Raw genomic sequence first — 20,175 nt, 5'->3', positions numbered from 1 at the left:
CCTCATACATACACTAAACTGTAAATTTTAGAATGCTTCTATAGGCAGTTGTCACTGTTTTTATAATGAATACAACTTCAATTTATTTTTTTAACCAAAAATGTATTGCTAAGGAAGCTCTTGGCAACACTTGTGTGAAACCCAGCAGTCATTTACAGCCCCCCAGTTCTGACTTACTGCACTCTGGCACTAAGAATAAGCGCTGCAAATGCTAGCACCAAGCTGGCTCCACAACATACTGTATTGGGAAGTGCATCTTAGAACTTGAAACATACTCTATCTGCATGGTTTTCTCAGTGGAGATACTCCCAGCTATCAACAACCCCACAGAGTAGCTTGGGTTGAAAGGAAACAACGGTGCTCACAAAAAGCTCCGTAAATCCTACCATCCCCGCTGTCCTGTCTCACAATGTCACTTATGAAGTGAGGAGAATTTATTGTATAACAGCATCCTTCAACCCTTTCATTTAAGACAGATTGAACAAAACAGATCCTTTATGTTAGACAGCAGAGTCAGCACATTCACACACTGCAGAGCTCTCGTGCATTTGAGCGTGTGTGCAGTAGCCCTTTGCAGGCGCTTCCTAGGCTAGCTTCAAGTCTGCAGAGACAAGAGTACACAAGCTCAGGCTCAGCACAAAAGGGGACATCACTGAAGAAAGTTATGAAGTCCTTCACAAGGTAAATGATTTTTTTCACCTTTTCCAACACACAATTAAATACACTCATCTTGTTAGCATTACCTTAGTAGTGAAAAACTGTTCGTTTTTTTTAACAGTACATTGTCCAACTCTTGCAGAGTTATGTTTGCATATTCAGACAGACACATACATAAGCCTACTAAAATTTTTTTTCTGTTGAGCTCCCCAACAAAAGCATTAGACAAAAATACTGTGTACTGCAATACTCTGCTTGTTGCATAGCAGCATATGTCAAGATAATCAGAAAGCCTATATGACCCCTCTCCCACACAAGAATTTACCCTTAACTCTCCTCATTGCTTTATAATGAAAGTTATTATGAAACATGGCAAAGTAAGAGAACAACAGCATTTCTCAACACCTACTTTCTAATTTGAATGTTTCATAGACAATTCCATTCCAAGAAAATACTTTCTGGCTGTACTTTCCCTCAAGCAGAGCTGACTTTCCAACAATCAAATCATCTTGTATGGTACATTTTAACTACAGCAGTAAATGTCAAGAGACTTTTTTTTTTTTTTTAATGCTTTAAGCACGCTTCTCGCTTCCAAAACATGAATCCTCCGTGAAACCAAGAGTAGGAAGAAAAGTGACACTTAAACTGTGCTTTCGGATCCTGAAGCAATACTATTCCTATGTTTTCAATAGACAAAGTGCTGTTAGTGATCACGCATTGGATAAAGTCACCAAACCAACCTGGAAATAGTCCCTGTCTTCCTCAGATCAAGTATGTCCTGTATCTTGAGCAGTTCAGCTACCAATGCATAAGGCATTCCTTATATATCTCCACGTTGATAAACTGTTATAAACTATTAACCCCTTCAGGATTCAGCCTACCTTAGATGATCAAATTTAAAGTTAAAATCTCTACTAAAACATTTTCACCAAGGAGAAGCTGTTCAGAGCATCATTTAAGCTTCACAAGAATAACTTTCAGGCTTTGTGCAGGATATTTTCAAATGAGTATTACATTTAATAAAGGTTTCACAAATTCTACCACCAAAGCTGCCAGAGTATACTTTAGTGTTCTTGGAAGGCAGCAGACACCTTTATATAAAAGAATTCACAAAAGCAGACTTGCATCCCAGGTGCTCAAAACCTTGCCATGCACCTGATGGTTGTCTTCTCTCATCTTAATCCTCTGTAGAGGTGAGAGCTCTCTTAGCTACAATAGCAATTCTTCAGTATTAGGAAGAAAACAAAGAAAAAGCAGCCATATGTGAGTTGGGATCCTGGACTGATCCTCAAGTTTGAACACAACACAGAACTACACACTGCCTTGATATAACTGGTTCCCCATCTCAAAGGAAAGATCTAAGGAGTTGAATAAAAAAATACTATAAGTAACCTCTTTTTTAAAAACTATCAGCTATAAGGTAAAACTTTCTCTCACTCAATTTCTGCTTTAAGAGGCTTCAACAGGGATTTTGCACATGTTATCAACTACATGGTAACAACATACCAGTCTTTATAAGGTTAACTCTTCACTGCTCTACTGGTAAAAAAAATTCAGAACATGAGCAAATGTCTTTCCAAAAGTCATCAAGAGCATCTCCCAACAGGAATCAAGTTAGCTAATAAATATAAAAGGTAACAGTACACAGAGACTACAGACAAGCTTTCTGTGATGGACTAGAAGAAGCACATTAATCTCATCTTTTCAAAATTGATTATACAAGTCATGGACCAACTTCAAATGTGGTACACACTTGATGTGGAACGATAACATTTGCTCACATGTGAAAACAGCTTTGAGAGCTTAAGCAACATGTTTTCCTTCATATGCCTTAGATGTTCATACATGTACTTCCAAACAGTTTGATTTACAAAGAGAATAGGGAGGAGGAGGAAATGGAAAGACACTTTGATAAACGCTTTTATACAGAGCCCCTTTTTACATACCTATTTATCAGTCTTTTGTTAACTCATTTCTAGGAAAAAGTCTTATTAAGCCACAATCAGCAGGAGATATGTTGTTTCCAAGATTAATTATAATGATCTTTCAGAGCAACGTAGATACACGCTGTATTCCAAGCAGCAGTCTTAACTGACATCTGAGTTCTTTTAGAGAAGTATCTTCTCTTTGGAGCAGCAGGAATCAAAGCTGAAGACAAATACTCACAAAGGGAAGTTTCAGATAAGATCTTGAGAAATAGATGGAACTAAGGAATTTAGAGCTCACCAAATCTAAATATCCTATTCCTATCAAATGCTGCCTTTGAGCCTCCCATGTCTTCTCATGCTGTGCATCTGCCCTTGAAATGCTGATACAGGTTATTTGCTTGGGGAGGTGGGGGAAAAAAGATGGGTAGAACTTAAAGGTAAAGTCAGGCATCCAAGAGCCAAGGTGAACAAACAGAAAGCCTGGTAAGCCATCTAACTGCATAAGCCAGGTTCTCAGGAGTTCTCCATGCTGTTGAATACTTTGGTGTCCAACAAAAAAAGAAGTGTCTGCTTTTCCTTTGGGGGAAATATTAACCATGTCTCTTGTCTCTCTCATTTCGTCTTTTAGAGGAAACTGGTAAGAACATAGTAACTTTAAGAGCTGTACTATTTACTTCCTTACCCCTCCAAATAGCAACCTTTTTGTATATTCAAAGATCCATCTGGGTAAAACTTAATATTTTCATCACAACGAAGAATTTGTTTTTGTGAGGATAACAGGTAACAAGCATGGTTAAAGAAACAAACAAGGAATACAGACATTACAAGAAACACACCTTGACAACAGCCTCCAGGCAGAGCATAGGAACTGAGCAGCAGAAAGAGGCTTTCAGTTGAGACAAGATGTTGAAGTAATGGACTCTCAGGAAAAAGTACCAACAGAACAGAGCTTGAGATGGGACTCCTAAGAGAAAATGAGATTACCAGCGGCTCCACTACAGCTGCTGGCTTAGCGACAGGGAAAAGACACACACACCTAATTCACACAATCAGTTTTCAAAGAACACCTTCATAAACATTGGAAGTTTAAAGCCTGAAGCAAGACTCAGCAGGAGCGTACCGCTCTGTTGTGTACATGCACTGAACAATTCATTCCTACTGAGCAGGTGAGTCCATACTCAAAATAACCAGTTTGTCATTTGAACCCCATATCAAAAAGGGAAAGGGAGATGCAGGGGGAAGGCGTGCTAGTTGATCTTTGTAGTAGTTACCATGCATCCTCACGTCTAAGAATGCAGGATTTACTAGCCAGAATTAACTCATTCTAAATTCACGTATGGCTCTTCAGATAACCAAAGGCAGATGCTTCAAAGGCTCAATCTAGATCCTGTACCTTACAATAGTAAATTCAGATCAAATAGAAGTAAAAATTACTATGACAAACTCTTCCTAAGAAAAAAAAGGACAGATTTTCAACAAGCTCTCAACTGTGACTCTTTCATCAAATTTGATTTTTACTTTTTCTTTCAGTGCCTAATTCTTGACTAGATTAATTCTATGGAGAGGAAAAAGGAAGCATACATTTAAATAAATTTTCCAGATTTGCAGACAGAAGACAAATGCGTCACACACTGGGGAAAATGAAAGCTTTGCAGAATGAATACCCTGCACAGATTTTTTAGCTTAATTTCATTTTATTATTCTCCAAGCTAACAAATGAACGGGGAATTAAAAGGAAATTGTGAAATATACTTAAATAAATGTATGCATAATTATTTTCCCATGACCCACTCATTTGGATAGGGAGGTATGATAAATACCTCAAGGACTAATGGTGAGAGTAGCAGTGGAAATCTGGAAAGTTAGATTAAAATCTTGTCACATACACAAATTTGGAAACAATTTCTTATGGGGAATGAAAATCTTTTCAAGAGGGATATATCCAAAAGAAAACTTTCATCAGATGCCCAAATACGCACAGGAAAAAAACAAAAACAAAAAAAAGAGGATTTCTTGTGCAGGTTATTCAGTTATCTGAACTGCCCACTTCTCTCCCCATAGGAATACCAATGAACATGCTAACATTTTGAACTGGCACAAATTATTCACTAACAGACTATTCATTAAGAATATATGAAATATTAACTAGAAACAGGGGGCTTTGTCAGGGTAAGGTTCAGAAACCAGGCTAAGATGAAACCTCTGGGAAAGCACTGTGCAGTGAGCACACGGGGCATTGTGCTCTCACTGCCACAGACAGCAGCTGAATACACCGAGCAGAGATCAGATTTAGAAACCAGACAAGAGCTACACAAAGAACACGCAACTGCAGTTTGGTCTCTCTGCCACGTTACAAATCAGCTACACAATGCCATGCGAAGTATGCCTGTGCTGTTACTGTTGTAGGGTACAACGACACTTGGGCTCTCAAGCATCCAGGAACCGTGCACACACAGCAGCATGAGGTGTTCTCCAGGCAGGTAGCACTGGGCCAACGTGGCTGTAACCCTACTGATAACCTACTTATGTTTTTCTGAGCAGCACTCCACTGTAACATCATGTGGGTACGTTTTCTAAGCAGGACCCCTTCCTTGTTCGGTAAAGAGTGGACCTCCTCTAGAAACACAGCCAGATTGTTTAATTAAGGAAGCTGCTGTCTGCAGCACGCGTACCTCACTGACTGCGGAATCTGAGAAATGAATAGCATATCTGGCAGTGAATTAGGAAAAGCAGAAGGAACAATCTAATTGATAAGACTGAATGCTCCCCTGGAAACTAAGAGACTACTCACTGAATTTTTGCATGTTGAAAAGAAGTAACAAATGACTAGAGATGTTTTCTATTTTTTTTTTCACTTCATTTTCTCCACATCTGACAAGCAGAGACTAAACTATTTTAGCGTAACTATAAATAGAATCTCAAGCAGCCCATACCCTTAACAAACTCAGCTCAAGTACATTCTACCTGCCCACTTTCTGTCATGGCTCTTACGGTCACAAGTCACGGGGGTAACAACACTTCCGCATCCTAAATTCTACAGCCCCACTTCTTTCAGGCTATTCAGTTCAGCTACGAAATGAAGCAGCACACATTTTGATGATGATGAACAGATGGACCTCACAGCTGCATCTTTTGGACAGAAGAGCAGTATTTTAAAATTATTTCAGTAACGATAAAAAGGGAACACACACAGCATCACACCTCCAAAACTAGCGGAATTGAAAGGCTATGTCTCATTTACAGAGAAATATCATGACGAACAAGATGATACTGCCAATAGCTACACTGAAATTCAGTACTGAGGAAGCTGTGACGGACTTCTTGTGAAGAACTGTAAAGAAATCATCTCAGTCATAAAGTACAAAGGCAGCTGCCTTAATGTGAAGCTCACTAATGTTGGTGTTTTGATGATAAGCCTATACAGGTGTTTAAATCATAGAATCACCAAGGTTGGAAAAGACCCATAGGATCACCCAGTCCAACCATTCACCCATCACCAACGGTTCTCATTAAACCATGTTCCTCATCACGACGTCCAAACGTTCCTTGAACACCTCTAGTGTCGGTGACTCCACCACTTCTCTGGGCAGCCCATTCCAGTACCTGATCACCCTTTCAGAGAAGTAGTATTTCCTAACATCAGAAAACTTGATAATATTCATTAGAGAAAGACCGATGCAAGATTCAGACATGAATGATGATGAACTCAGAAGCAAACACACAAATATGCTGAATGTCTTTTCTGACAGACAAAAGGCACTTGATGTGATGGTTTGTGCTGGCCAAGTCTAAGCCCACAGCTGAAAGTCCTCTGCATAAAAAAAATGTAGAAGAAAATCAGAAACCTGCATGGTGATTTCTTCTTTACCGCCTGAGCCACCTAATGAATTTGTTTCTTCATCATGGCATTTTTGCCACTGAAAGAGGCAGGAAGGCATAAGATACCTTCTGAAAGGTTCAGGAGATGCAATTGTTTAAAAAGAGAATTCGCTTTTCCATTTTTCTGCTTAAATAGCTTCCAAACTCCACCAAAAGCAAGCAGCATTTTCCAATGAATTAAAACATACACAAATGTTTGGGGAAAAAAAAAAAAAATCAGTTAAATCACTGAAAAGTAAATCTTTTCTTCCCAGGGGTACGTTCAGGAAAATAACAGAACACAAGAAAATACTTTCTTTTACTGTGAGAGTGGTCAAACACTGGAACAGGCAGCCCAGAAAAGCTACGGAACCACCATCCCCAGAGATACTACTTTCAAATAAACACTGGTAACTCATACTGATAACTATGCTGAAAGATAGAAATCTCCACTCTTTCCATGATATAAGAGGTCCCAGTTTAATCCCGCAAATACCATCAGCTCATTTATGGATGCCTGCATCTCTCTAGGGCATCTCAGGTGACACTGAGGAAGATGTACTACAGTTGGTGGTTTTGAGCTAAACATAAGAATTTTCACAACACTGAAAAAAAAAGAAGCAGACCTATGCCTCCAAACGATTTATGAAATGATACTAAATTGCTAGCATGCTATTTTACAACTTCTAAATACTGTTCATTAGAAATGCAATGACTACAGTAAGTCTTTGCTGAATATCTGAACATCACCACTGCCAGCTGCCAACAAATAAATTTACTTCCACTATTTCTGAGATTACACATTGCCCTAAATCTGTACAGCTTTTGTTCTAGCTGAATTTTCATGACCGTGTTAATCTTCCTAAAGGACAGTACTAAGAAAGGAGCCACGTTTTGAAATCAGTTCAGCTTCCCCCTCAAAATTTTCCATTACACAGTTAAAATAAGACATAGCCTACAAGAAACCACCACTTTTCCTCTCATTATAATATGTTGCCATTTTGATGAAATATTTGTTGAGATCTTTAAGAAAACCTTCTGCATGTATACATTTCTTTGAACCGGCTGAGCTGCACAAAGTCCAAATATTGCAGAGATTGAAAAAATTGCTATCAAGCACTCCAGTAACCCAGAAAACTAAATCTGTTGGAGGCCACGGAGGACAGTGGATGGAAAGAGATATTCCACACTTCTGAAAGCCACTACCTGTAGTCTAGACAAGTAGGACAGTATATGTATAAGCTTCCACTGCAGGAAAAAAATATACGTGTTTCAATAGGAAGGAAACCAACACCTTAGTATTGTGCCTCAAATTGCAAGGCAGTAATTGCATTTGAAATAAAATACTGAATTTGATGTAAAAGCTTCAGACTACAGCACGTAAAAGCAAGTCCAGTAAAAGCTTTAACAAAAGGATGAATTAAATTACTTCATTTTCCTAAGTGTTCCTACTTTTCAGCCACCGATTTTAGAAAGGTACGTTATGATGCCACACAAAGACAACTCAACTTTAAATGAACATAGCATACATCCCAGAACAAATATCAAATTTGGTGAACAAAGAATATATCACCTTAGTACTTTCACCAATTTATACTTCAGGTTCTAAAGAGTTTTGTTTTTTTTTCTGATCTTTAAATGAAGGCAAAAAGGAGGATATGCAGTCTAAGGTGCTGCTTTATACACAACATTCCAGTAGAAATTCAACAACTTTGGGGACATGCACGCTTCCCTCCACTTCTAACCAACAGAGCAGGCTGAACATATGAGATCGCATCAATTACCTTCCCCACTACTTTGAAAGAAACAGCTGGGTGAAGAAACGTGTTTTCTCTGCAGTCAAATACATGGGCAATTAAAGCCACTATTTATAAAGTTCAAAATGCCAGCATAACATATGCAGCAAAGCAAGTACATCCTCTGAAGCGTGGCCTTTCCTTTCTATCTTTTCAGCTCTGATGTGTAACCTTCCTGAATCAAAAGTTTTTTAATCTCTGTATTTTTGTCGCAAAACTAACTGACAAAATACAAACATCTTAAGTAAAAACTGCTTTTTACTTACATATACCCAGGAATAAAAATATAGATTACTCAGATCACTGTACCATTTTTCTCAAAGGAAAAGTTGTTGAAGCCGTGCAGAACCATCTATCAGACTGATGTCCTAGCATATCGAAAATCAGTGAAGAGCTCTTCCTAAACCAGATTTCTTCTTCAAACAAACATTAAATTTAGGAAGGCAAAAGAGAAAACAGTCTCCCAAATGGAAAGGAGAATTCTACTTTGTGTGTGTTACATACTTTCATCTTGTCACTGGTTTACCCACTAAGGCGCTATTGAAACATGAGCTGTGAAGCTCTGAGATGCAAGTTCTGCTGCACTCCTAAGAGCAGACACACCAGAAACAACTCAACAGGCAGTTCAAGTCTTATTATGAACATGTTTATTGAAGCATTTATCTAGGCACACTACACAGGCATAATTCCAAAGCAGAAAGCCATAATTCACACGGATTGTGAGGTACTCTACTGACAACGTAAACATCATGGCACAGAACAATACTCAAGAGCTATTAGGTAATATGCTTTGGGTAAGCCTGCAAACAAGACATGGAATCTTTTAGTATATTAAATGAGTTACTCTATACACAGCAAAGTAACAACACTGTGCCCACTTGTACAGTAGTGAGGTTCTTCCAGCCCTAGCATCTCCAGAGACCCACAATGAATCCCATTACTGGAGATACTGCTGTTCTCCTTGAAGTTTGCATCCTTCAGAAGAAATCACCTGACCACTCCTACCACTCAATGAAAAAAAGCCATCGGGCATTTCCTGAATCTTCACCAACATGTAACTGAGCTTGAGCAGCTCTTTCTTAACCCAAACCTATTTACAGCTAGAAGACAGTGATTCAGCTTTTATTTTTCTAACATAAGTAATGCAGTTGAACCATTATTATTACATTATTACAAGGTAAGCAGCAAAGCTTGAATAATTCCTCCGTGTCTCTTCCAGTCTGTACCTCCTTCCAGTATGGACAGTCAGAACCGTTCAAAGTAAACTGGACATGAGTGTCATGAGCTCCTTGCACAACACCAGTAGTATTTCCCTTTCTACTGATACAGGCAGATCATATGGTCTATTTTGTCTTACAGCTACATTATATGGTCGGCTCAACCTGCTGGTCTGACATAAGACTTTAAAATAGCATTTTGGACTTCTGTCTCCTCTAAATCTTTATTTGTAGCTGAACTGCCCTTTCCTTTAGATGCAAAACACTACAAGTATATTTTGCCCCACTGCTCTTACTCCAGGCTTCAAATTGTTGTTTTTCTTTTCCCACATCCGTTTACATCCTCTTTAGTTTCTGTGCAACCTCTTAGACAAGGAACTTCAATTGAAACCATCCTTCACGCAGACACTGCTGCTGCTTTTCATGCTACCACCTGCTTGAAGCTCAAGTAGGACACATTGGAATTCTAACAACCAAGAATTCTGTGATGAAAGATTCTGATGTTCAGTGATGTAAAGCTGTATTAACTCATTCTCAGACTTATTTCATAGCAGAAGGCATTATTTAGTGACAAAACATTCAAACAGCACTTTCAGAACCGGATCGTCCCACTATGATGCAGGCACTCCAAAATCTACACCTACACCTTTTCAATACATCACATCATACTGCATGACCTGCTGCACATTCTGTTATTACGAAGTATTTGTTTAATTAATTTAATTACTTCTAACCTAAACTGTTGGAATATTTAAATAAGATCTGCATCAATACAGACATTAAAATACTTCTATTTCATGTTCTATTTCAGTTCATTGCCAACACATCCACTAAAACAATTCCTTTATAGGAGCACATCCCATCACTGCTAGCAGTGATGTATTGGATAGAAAATGGCTTTTCCAAAATTTTTTGTAGAATGACATTGCTGATGTTTTGAAAATGGTGACGAACACCACATAAAACTTTTCATACTTCAAAAGAGAGAAAGCAAAACATAATGGCTTGTAAAATGATTGAACTGCATTACTGTCCTAAATGCATCTACTATTTGAAAAACATTCTCCCAGCAAGACTCCATTCTAAAACTTTTCTTTCAACTAACCAGTCACACTTTGCACAACTACTCCTTATTCTCAGCAGTTACATTACTTTAGCCCAAGGAAGCACACGCTCAAGAACCCTGCAAAAGGAATAAAGAGATCACCTTGACACTCAAATTGTGAAGGGAACTGAAAAATCCACACATAGTCACACTGCCTTTAGTTATGCATTTCAACTCCCAGGCTCCTTTCCCACAGTACACTGTCATGATTTATTCAGGTTCACAAATGTTTGATTAAAATGGGAAATTAAAGCTCAATTTAAGAATATCAAGGCACACCAATGAAGGGAAATGTTATTTCTAGTGGTCTTCAGACAACTTGCATTAAGAACCACACATTTTTAAGAAAATGGCCATTTCAAACATTCACCACCTTTACTTTCAAGTCATTTTGCAACTTACTGCTGTGAACACTGAAAGACAATTTTCCGCATGTTATAAGGTGGATGCAGACACAGAAACTGCAAAGGGTACCTTCAAGACAGTGCTGTGCACTTGTACCTGCGATGCATACTGACAACTTTGAGATTTTCTACTCTATTTCCTCAGAATACCAAGTTTGGTTACATCAAGTTTTGCACATTCACTTCTGAATTTTCAATCACGTACTAAATCATTCTAACCAAAGCAAAAAACACCACCACCACAATCCAAACCACAGAGCTTTTAAGCAAAGGCTTACAGTAAATAATTTGTGACTAAATAGTTTTAAGTTTTTTAATTACACAGTGAATTTGAGACACCTGTCCTTGCAGCTCTCCCTTTAAACATATTAGTTGGCAGAACCTTCAGAACTTAACTGGCACCCCAGAGTAGTGGAAGGGCTGCAGCAAATAAGAGGAAGACAAACAAATTTCATGCCCTGAAATATAATATTCAGCTTTGTATACAAACAAACATCATGCTTCGAACAGCTGTCAGTGTTTCATCCCCAGTGCTGAAAGAATGTGCTTAAATTGAGTATAAAGTACAGCTTACTACCTAAACTAAACACTGAGAAGTCAGAAACACGTTATGTGCCCAGATGTAGTCTGCTGCTGTTGTGGCACCAGTGGGCACCAGGCCCACACCAGGTGACATGAAAGTAAACAGAATCTACTAACTCCTGTAGCCAAAGACAATCATCTCACTTCAGCTCTTCACCTCGTCTCTGATAGCCAAGAACATGCTTCCAGTCACCTACATTACATAAATCCCTCCCTCCATTTTTGTAGCAAAAGCCAAATTCTGCAAATCTTCTGTTCAATTTTTTTCCCCTTCCCACCACGCCCCCCCCCAAAAAAAGAAACTCTGGTAAATGCAAAGACAGCCAAACTCTCCATCTTGGACAGCCCACAGCACTGCAGAACTTAATCAAAGAATACAGTCTATCAAGGCTTTTAATCATTTTCCTCAATAGGAAAATCACTGTAATACATGAACGTAGAAATGTTTAAAACTAAGACGACTTTTATTCACATACCACAACCTCTTTCATAACATTCCTTCTTGTTAAAGTGAGGTCACAATCAAACCTGTTCATAGGAGTGTGTCTGAAATGTGAGAAGAACTACAGAGAGGAACAAAGTTTAAGAAACTTTAAGATCATTTCTTTCTAGTCTCCAAACTCAAACTGCTGTTTCTTTAAAGCAGCTCATACACATCCCTGTATGTATCTTCGATCCCATTTACAGTGGCATAGTAAAAGCTGTCTGACTTTCTCGGCTTTGACCCTCAGTTCTATTGCTCAGGGGTCGCAGAGAAGGTTGGAGTGGAAAGAGAGGAGAGAGACAGATGTTAGTTCAAGCAGTACCTCATAGTGTGATGAGCCCCATTGGTTTTTTTGGCCACGGAATCTCTCAGATTTGCACAAGTTTCCAGGCCCAGTGAGTGACTTCAGTATCAGTAGTCAGAATGACTTGGAATATAACTCCATCAGCAGAAAATAAGTGGAGAGGACTCTCAAAATAGCCTATTAAAATCCCCCCATGCAAAATCAAAAACAGCAAGTTAGGGACTACAACTCTTCTCCATCCCCAGTCTTGGAATCCCACTGCAACAGATAAATAATTTCATGTTTTGGCTTTTCCACAGGAAGGTTTTATGAAGCCAGGGTCTTGACCTAGAAGAGTAATTGCTTTGCCAACTGTCTTCAGCATGGCAGTTAAGAGGACTGTCTCATCACACTAAATGAGTTCTCAGAGCAGTCAGTCCCATCCACAGTAGTTTCTGCTTATTATACTCCCCATTAAATTCCTCTTTACCAGAAGTGTATTGGGCCTGAGAGATATATAAAAAGAGAGCAATGTACCCTCCTGTGGATAAATTGGTTCTTTGGACAGAACTAGCTTTAAGATTGTGGAATAATTTAACATAAAGTTATCCTCAAGTTCCTGAGTGAACTTAAAAGGGCAATGATGTCTTCTCCCATAACGCTGAAATAGTCAACGTTTTCTGGGTGTTACAAGGTCAAAAGTCATTCATAACAATCATAGCTACTGGAAACGGAAAACAAATACTATATTGGCCAACAAATCATACAGAACATAAAGGAAACAAGAATCAAAGAGATGAAGTAGTCAGTGGCTTGTGCAAACTCAGCATTGAAGTTAAATGGCCTTGTTTTTCCCCATCATTTTGAGAGGTCTGAAACAAAGCCCAGTCTAAGAGATCACGGATTTTCAGAAAGTGCAAATCCCTCTTCATAAAAAGCAAATCAATCTGATTGGTTTTGTTGGTTTTCTTTGGTTCCGCTCCTCTTTCCCCACTCCCCCAAAATCTGCTATTTTTAATTGATTTTTCTCTGCACTGGTAAAGGAAATAGAAATAAAACACAAATAGAAAGGTGGTAGGGCACTGGAACAGGCTCTCCATCGCGGTCATCTCAGTATTGAGCTTAACAGAGTTCGAGAAGCATTCAGACAACACTCCCAGACATCTGGTCTAATTTTTGGGTCATCCTGTGTGGAGCCATGAGTTGGACTCAATGCTCCTTATGAGTCCCATCCCACTCTAGATATTATATGATTCTATGAAATCTGGATTCTGCTTCAACTTTTAGGACACCATGTATATTAGCATGGCCCGCAGCGTACCTTCGCACACTGCACTGGTCATTGGGTGGAAGAACAAAACTAACATTCAAGACTGAGACTGGTCAGCAGTCCCCTCCTCAAAAAGCAGCCTGAGCTTGCATTTCTCTTAACTAACTGATTCCAGCAGCTCAGCTATAAGCATACTATACATAACCGACATGTGTGCGCAAAGCCAGACCTCAGTTTGCTTCTCGGCACAGCTGGGAAGGGGAAAAACAGCTTGAGAAAATGGATATAAATAAACTACATGTAGATGGACAGCCAGAAAATCATCCTTAGGCAAATCCAATGGCAGAGCAATAAAAGCACAAGCTCAGTCACCCAGCCACTCACTGGATTACTGGTCCACATCACAGTGTTTGTCTGTACATAGGGAGCCATTATAAGGAGCAGAGTGTCATGTTGAAACTCCTTTAATAACACGCAGTTTAGAAGAGTATTTAGGAGTAATAATAGTACAGTACACTGCTTGGATTTTTTTTTTCCAGTAATACAATATCACTTCCACGAATCAAGCTCACTGATGGCACCAGGGATTTCTCTATAGAAACTCGCCATGGTAGCAAATAGCAATGGCACTTGATTCTGTAAGAAGGAATTTGTGTTCAGCGACTGAAGCAGTTGAAACATGAAAGAGGCTTTCTCAGCTGCAGGAGTGCTGGCAGAATGTCTGTTTTTCTAAACACAGTGTCAGGATTTAAACACCACATCACTCCTCAGCCTAAGTTTTCAGACCCACATAGGCCAGCTTTCACACAGAAGGAATCAACACTTTCTTTTTAATACCAGAGAGACCGGTCTGAAAATAGCTCCTGCAGCCCTGGTTCAAAAAAGAAGCTAAGTCTCTATATTTAAAATTTCATTTTTCAAATTACAATCTTCCTGTCCAGTACAGTGGGCATCAAGGGCTATGAAGGAAAAAGATACTATTGAGTATGCATCATCTCGGCTCGACATAGGATTAAATTAAGGCCAAAAAGGTTGAGAATTAAATAGTCTTGTGAATATTTTAAACAGACTGTAATTACTTGGAATTCAAAATGCAATTACTTAAAATTTTACAGGCTCAAATTTATTTTATTTTGAGTGCGTGCTCAGCCTCCATACAACTCCTCTTGCCTATATTATCAGCATATACTGGACAAAGGGAAGAGAAGGAAGCGTAGGAAGCAAACAGACATGCAGACATTCAAATACAAGACTGGACACAGGAACAAGGATTCAGAATCAGCAATTCAGGTTTTTTACTATCAGCGCTAAATTGAGCTTGACGCCAATGGATTTTACACCTCTTTTTAAAGGTGTCAGCCTTCTAAAGAGGTGACAGTCTTCTCTGTTTCTACAAGCACGGAGTTCAAATAAAACTGAGTTCAAATAAAATTAAGTATTAGCAAATCCACTGATTACCTCAGGACAAACAACATGCTTGAATTATCCACAGTTGAATCCAGAATGCTAACAACAAAGCTAACGTACCACACAGTGCTCTATATTCTTCAAGAAAAGGAAACTGATTCCAGAAAAGACTCACACTACAATAAAAGCACCCAAAACAAACCTAAGAGACGTGTTATTTTTGGTACCTACTACAAAGAAGTTTCTAATAAAAGAGCTGGCTGATTTTAATCCTTTGGAAGTTTTTGCTGGATAAGACATTTGGGAGGGATGGAAAACATTTTGATGAGTTTGATCATCACTGGGATGCAGCAATTCAAGATGGTCTTAGTGTAAGATTCTATCTGGTGCTCTTTTGCAGCCATCTGTTTCGTGCATTTCCAAGTTAGACCAGCTATTATAACGCAAATGCACACACTCATACTCTCACTACCCACCACCAGTGCTTACAATATTTACTCAGAAGTTAAACCGTAGTACAAACAGAAGAAGCTGGTCACCTCTCTAACACAAAGAGTAAAATTATGTTTGAGGCCTCAAAGCCCTGGACACCTATTTAGCAGTGGATAATTTCAAATTATATTAAATAAAAGCCAGAAAAAGACTAGAAAGTAAGTAACACATTGTGATTAAGTTATTAAAACTAGGTACAGCAGGAGTGGCTGAGAAAGAAAAAAAATACATGTATCACAGCCTGCAGCATGTTCCAAGTGATGGCACAGGAAACACGACTGTCCTTTCTGTACAATCTAGCACTGAAAAGGAGTGCTTTTGCTATGCTGGAAAGGGGAGCACTCAAATGGGACTGCCATCTGCTCCACCCGTCTCCATGTATACAGCCTGGCATTTCTACCTGAACAATTACGTTATGCTGACTGCACAGGCTCCCAAAAGCCCTGGGTTCAATCTGTCACTCATGTGTTGTCATTTTAGACTATTATCTTAAAAAAAAAAAAAAAAGCTCTTTAGACAGTATTACTGGGAAGTGAGATTCACACTGGAGGCATGAGTTCTTGCTAAATATTACTGAAAAAGATTTAAGTATATGTTCAGCTGCAAGCAGGTAAGTAGCTCCAGTGACTCCAAAGTTAAGGTATTCACTACAGTTGTTTAAGGAATTAGGCCAGAGAAAAAGAGCAAAAAAGAAGGAAGCAAATTACTGAACTGAAAGTTCATCCTGAGGTTTACATTCAGATCCCCTCAAGAGAAGCTGATGAGGTATTTGCATACATTTAACTTCAAACTGTGAAATGTCACATAGTGTAGGTCTTGATTAACCCACTTGGTTCCCAAAGGTTATTCATACTAATATATGCCTAATAAAATGTTTTCAACTATCCTTCCATTCATTGCTTATTTCTGTTCACCTAAGAAAACACTCCTCCTATTTCCAAAGTACACCTAAATACTTAGGAAACAGTGTGGAGGCTGAAATCAAAATGGCTTCTTAGCTGCAATTAGAAGGATGAGTATTTTGATTAAAAACAATCTGTGCTATAGACATTTGGAGATCTGCCTAACATGTTTAAATTCTATTTTAACAAATGGCCAGTATTTTTAGAGTCCTGATGACTCTTCACTTCTTTTGCCTTTTTTCATCCAGTTAACTCAGGCAGAAGTTGCCAATTAACTCTATAAACAATGCAATAAGTTTTTGTAGGACTTCAGTCTTGACCACAGGTAACCTAGTAATTCTAGACTTCATGATGCATCCACTACCTTCAAATACATGACAGTGTTTCTGAGCCTCACTTGAAGAGATGGTATTCAATCTACTGCTGGCAAGAAATTTTACTACTTCCCATTCGCTTCCCACCCCACTTCTATACAAGAGGTATATGCATGTTGCACTTCACCTCAGTTTTCTTCCCAAGGATATGTTACTTCACCAAGAGAAAAGACACCTCTACATGGCCCTTACTTTCAGAAGATCAAATTTAGCTATTTTGAGAATGGAAGTTAGGTATAACATCGTCACTTCTTTCAGCGACAATCAACGGTTAGGGGAACGCTTGCCCTTCTGGTGCAATTTCAGTTGTTGTACTATTTATAAACTAAAAAAAGGACTATTTGTTCTATCCAATACAATCAAAATGCCTTATCCCAAGAAGAAAGAGCCCTTCAAGAAGTCTAATCTTGTTCTTGGTAATGGAACCACTGGTACTTTTATATACCCAACAATTTACATCAAGGCTGAGAATTTATTATAGAATATATTCCACTTATCCCAAACTACAGTTTTGCCAGTGACTACATTTCTTGTTCAAAGGCAGTAGGAGAGTCACCTTGAAAAATTATTTTTTAACATACTTATTGGGGTGCTGCTTCTTTCTTAAATCTTCAACTGACCAATGAAGGGATTAAACACAAGAATTTTGACTTTTGCCAACAAGCTTGAAAAGAATGAAATACTGAAAAGCAAAGAGGAAAAAAAAGCCCTTTCTGTCTCTCTGGGTCATTGTCATCATATTCCCACAGGCAGTAGAAACTATTTCGATAACACTATGGCTCTATTCTGTACAGTAACCACTGATTGGGTTCAAAGATCTCATATCAGGCTGATTTCACTGATCAAAGTACATTTCTTGTTCACCTTTAACACAGGATGGTCTAGAATTCCAATCTCCATCCTTTTCACTTGCATCAGAGGACTAAACCAAGAACTTACAAAAAATGTATTTCCTGGCATCTTAAAAGTCATCATGTGTTACTGTAAAAATGGAAGTGTTTTCCAAACAATACTGAACATATCAAACTGCGAGTTGCCTGCAGAATGATTGAAGTGAGTGAAAAGATAAGCCAGCTGCTATAGTTGCACAGAATCACAGAACTGTAGGTGTTGCAAGGGACCTCAAGAGATCACTGAGCCCAGCCTCTGTGCCAATGCAGGTTCCCTATGGCAGGTTGCACAGGTGGGCGTCCAGATGGGTCTTGAGTATCAACACAGAAGGACACTCCACCACCTCTATGGGCAGCCTCTTCCAGTGTTCCCTCATCCTTATTGTAAAGAAGTTGAGTCTAAATACAGGAATACATAAATCTGAACTTCAGGAAGTATGTTTTTCTTGCTTTTTTTTTTAATTAAATCACAGCAATCTGAAACAGATGATTGTTTCCTTACCGTCTATGCATTTCTACAAAATGACTGAAAAATCTGCTTCCGAGCACAGTACTGCCAGACAAAGGAGTATTTCTCTTGCTAACCTAAAGGTCTTTCCCTCAGCTTCAGATGACCGCCCATTATAAGCACAATGGTTTCTGAGCACAGTAGGTTCATGCAGGACTCTACGACCCACCAATCCAAAACTCAGACCACTAAAATGATCGATTAACCCCACCACACTGCATCATTTTGTGCTTATTAAACCACACCAGTGGCACAGGAGAGCCTTTAAAACTACACAAGGATATTAACCAAGGCTAGGTCCACCTTATACACAATGCCTGTGTGGAAGATGTGTGGAGAAGAAAGAAGTCCTATAGCAACAGACAAGTTTCTGAAGAGCAGGTAAACATGCAAACAGGTAAATGTGCTCCTGCACTTGGAGGCTAAGCATCTTTCTGCTGTTTCAACTGGACACGTCATTAGGCAGCAACAGTCAATGACAACAAAATCCATGAGACATCTTGGTCAGCCTGACATGTTTCCTAAGTTACATATATGGGTAATCATTAATCTGTTGTAAACTTACCTCCAGCTCTGTTACTGTTACCAAAATGAAAACCAGTACAGGCTCAGTCCTCACAGTAGGCTACAAAGATACAGATATCACATCTCAGTTAGCAAGTGCTGCAGAGAAAATCCATATCAATTATTTAAAGAAACTAAAGAGTAATCCAGGATAAGAGCTTCTCATGTTTAGTCAAACAGATCTCCAGTGCACAGCAGCAATTTATGTATGAATACTAGCCCAGGAAGAAGTTGAGACTAGTTTTGAATGGAAGCATCATGAATAGTAAAAGTACACCATATAAATAACGTGAACAGCCTACAAACCTAGTCCACTTTAAAACGTCTTCAAATTAAACATTAACTAAACTCTGGGAGATTACTTAGGGAAAATAACCTGTATGCTTAGCTCATTTTTATACTTTCATAGAATCATTAAGGTTGGAAAAGACCTCTGAGATCATCCCGTCCAACCACCAATTCACCCCCACTGACCACATCCCTCAGCGCCACATCCCCACGGTCCTTGAACACCTCCAGGGACAGTGACTCCACCACCTCCCCGGGCAGCCCATTCCAGTGCAGCATCACTCTGGCAGAGAATAATTTTCTCCTAATATCCAACCTGAACCTCCCCTGAGGTTTCTTTCCTGGACAGGTTACGAATGCTGGGCTTTTTCTTTACAGACAAGTGCTCTGTTGTTTTATACCTATATATATTTGCACATATTCTTAACATGTATACAAAATACTACATACAGAAACCCACTATACATGTATACACGTGTGTACACATGTACAAACACAAACAGCAACAAATATGTATTTTTAAAGAGCATTTAATGGACTGACTGCTTGCTCCAGCCTATTAATCATAACAATCCCACTCTGTTCAGACAGATAGGTAACAACATTGAGCGAAAAACGAAGAAGAAAGGTCTCGCAGGGTCTTTCTTGAGGGCAACATTAGTAATTCGGAGTTTTTTCCTCACAGGCAGCCACTCCTACAGCTGCTTACTTGCATGCAGTGTTTTAGATTATCCTTTTGGATTTACGTTTGCTGCCCAGTGACTCGTAAAAAAGAAAAAAAAACAAAGCAGAGCAGCAGATGAGTTGCCCTCGCTGTCCACTAGGTGGACTTTCTTTCTGGAAACGTTTAGTTGCGTGCTTTTAGCATTGCCAGTCTTTCCCCTTTCTTAGTTTCCAATCCCCTCCAAAAAAAATCGTATCTCTTTGGAAGTCGGTCATGTGTAGGCCCAGGGCAATTACATAAGATGTTATTTTAGTTGTGAGAAACACACTAAATTCTGTATTCTGTCACTGCTGCAGATTAGCATAAGAAATTTCTCAGAAGTTTGTTCTAATAGTATTTAGATACTTGGGAACAGTTACAAACTTCTTTATCTGGAAGCTGAATTTAAGGCTGTCCAGACGCAAGATGTTCTGGCCCCAGCTCTCCCTTATCAAGAGACACA

At 39.0% G+C, this 20,175-nt stretch overlaps 1 protein-coding gene across 14 annotated transcripts in view; it reads right to left on the bottom strand.

Annotated features, from left to right (window-relative positions):
• MPP6 (membrane palmitoylated protein 6) overlaps window positions 1-20,175 on the bottom strand; it is a 57,546-nt gene that overhangs the window by 27,933 nt on the left and 9,438 nt on the right. For 5 of the 14 annotated variants that reach the window (XM_046937926.1, XM_046937927.1, XM_040696613.1 and 2 more), the window contains one exon: window positions 18,723-18,782. The exons of 4 other annotated variants lie outside the window; for them this stretch is intronic. The gene's annotated coding sequence lies outside the window, so the exon portion shown is untranslated. Of the gene's footprint in view, window positions 1-3,421; window positions 3,441-9,752; window positions 11,612-12,023; window positions 12,094-18,722; window positions 18,783-20,175 lie in introns of those variants that run through there. 5 more of the 14 variants (XM_046937925.1, XM_046937923.1, XM_046937924.1 and 2 more) reach the window with 3 other exon arrangements.

This window comes from Gallus gallus, chromosome 2 (assembly GCF_016699485.2).
Source record: "Gallus gallus isolate bGalGal1 chromosome 2, bGalGal1.mat.broiler.GRCg7b, whole genome shotgun sequence".
Lineage (NCBI taxonomy): Eukaryota > Metazoa > Chordata > Aves > Galliformes > Phasianidae > Gallus > Gallus gallus.
The sequence above is the reverse complement of the archived record's forward strand: the minus strand, read 5'-3'. Positions and strand labels throughout refer to the sequence as shown.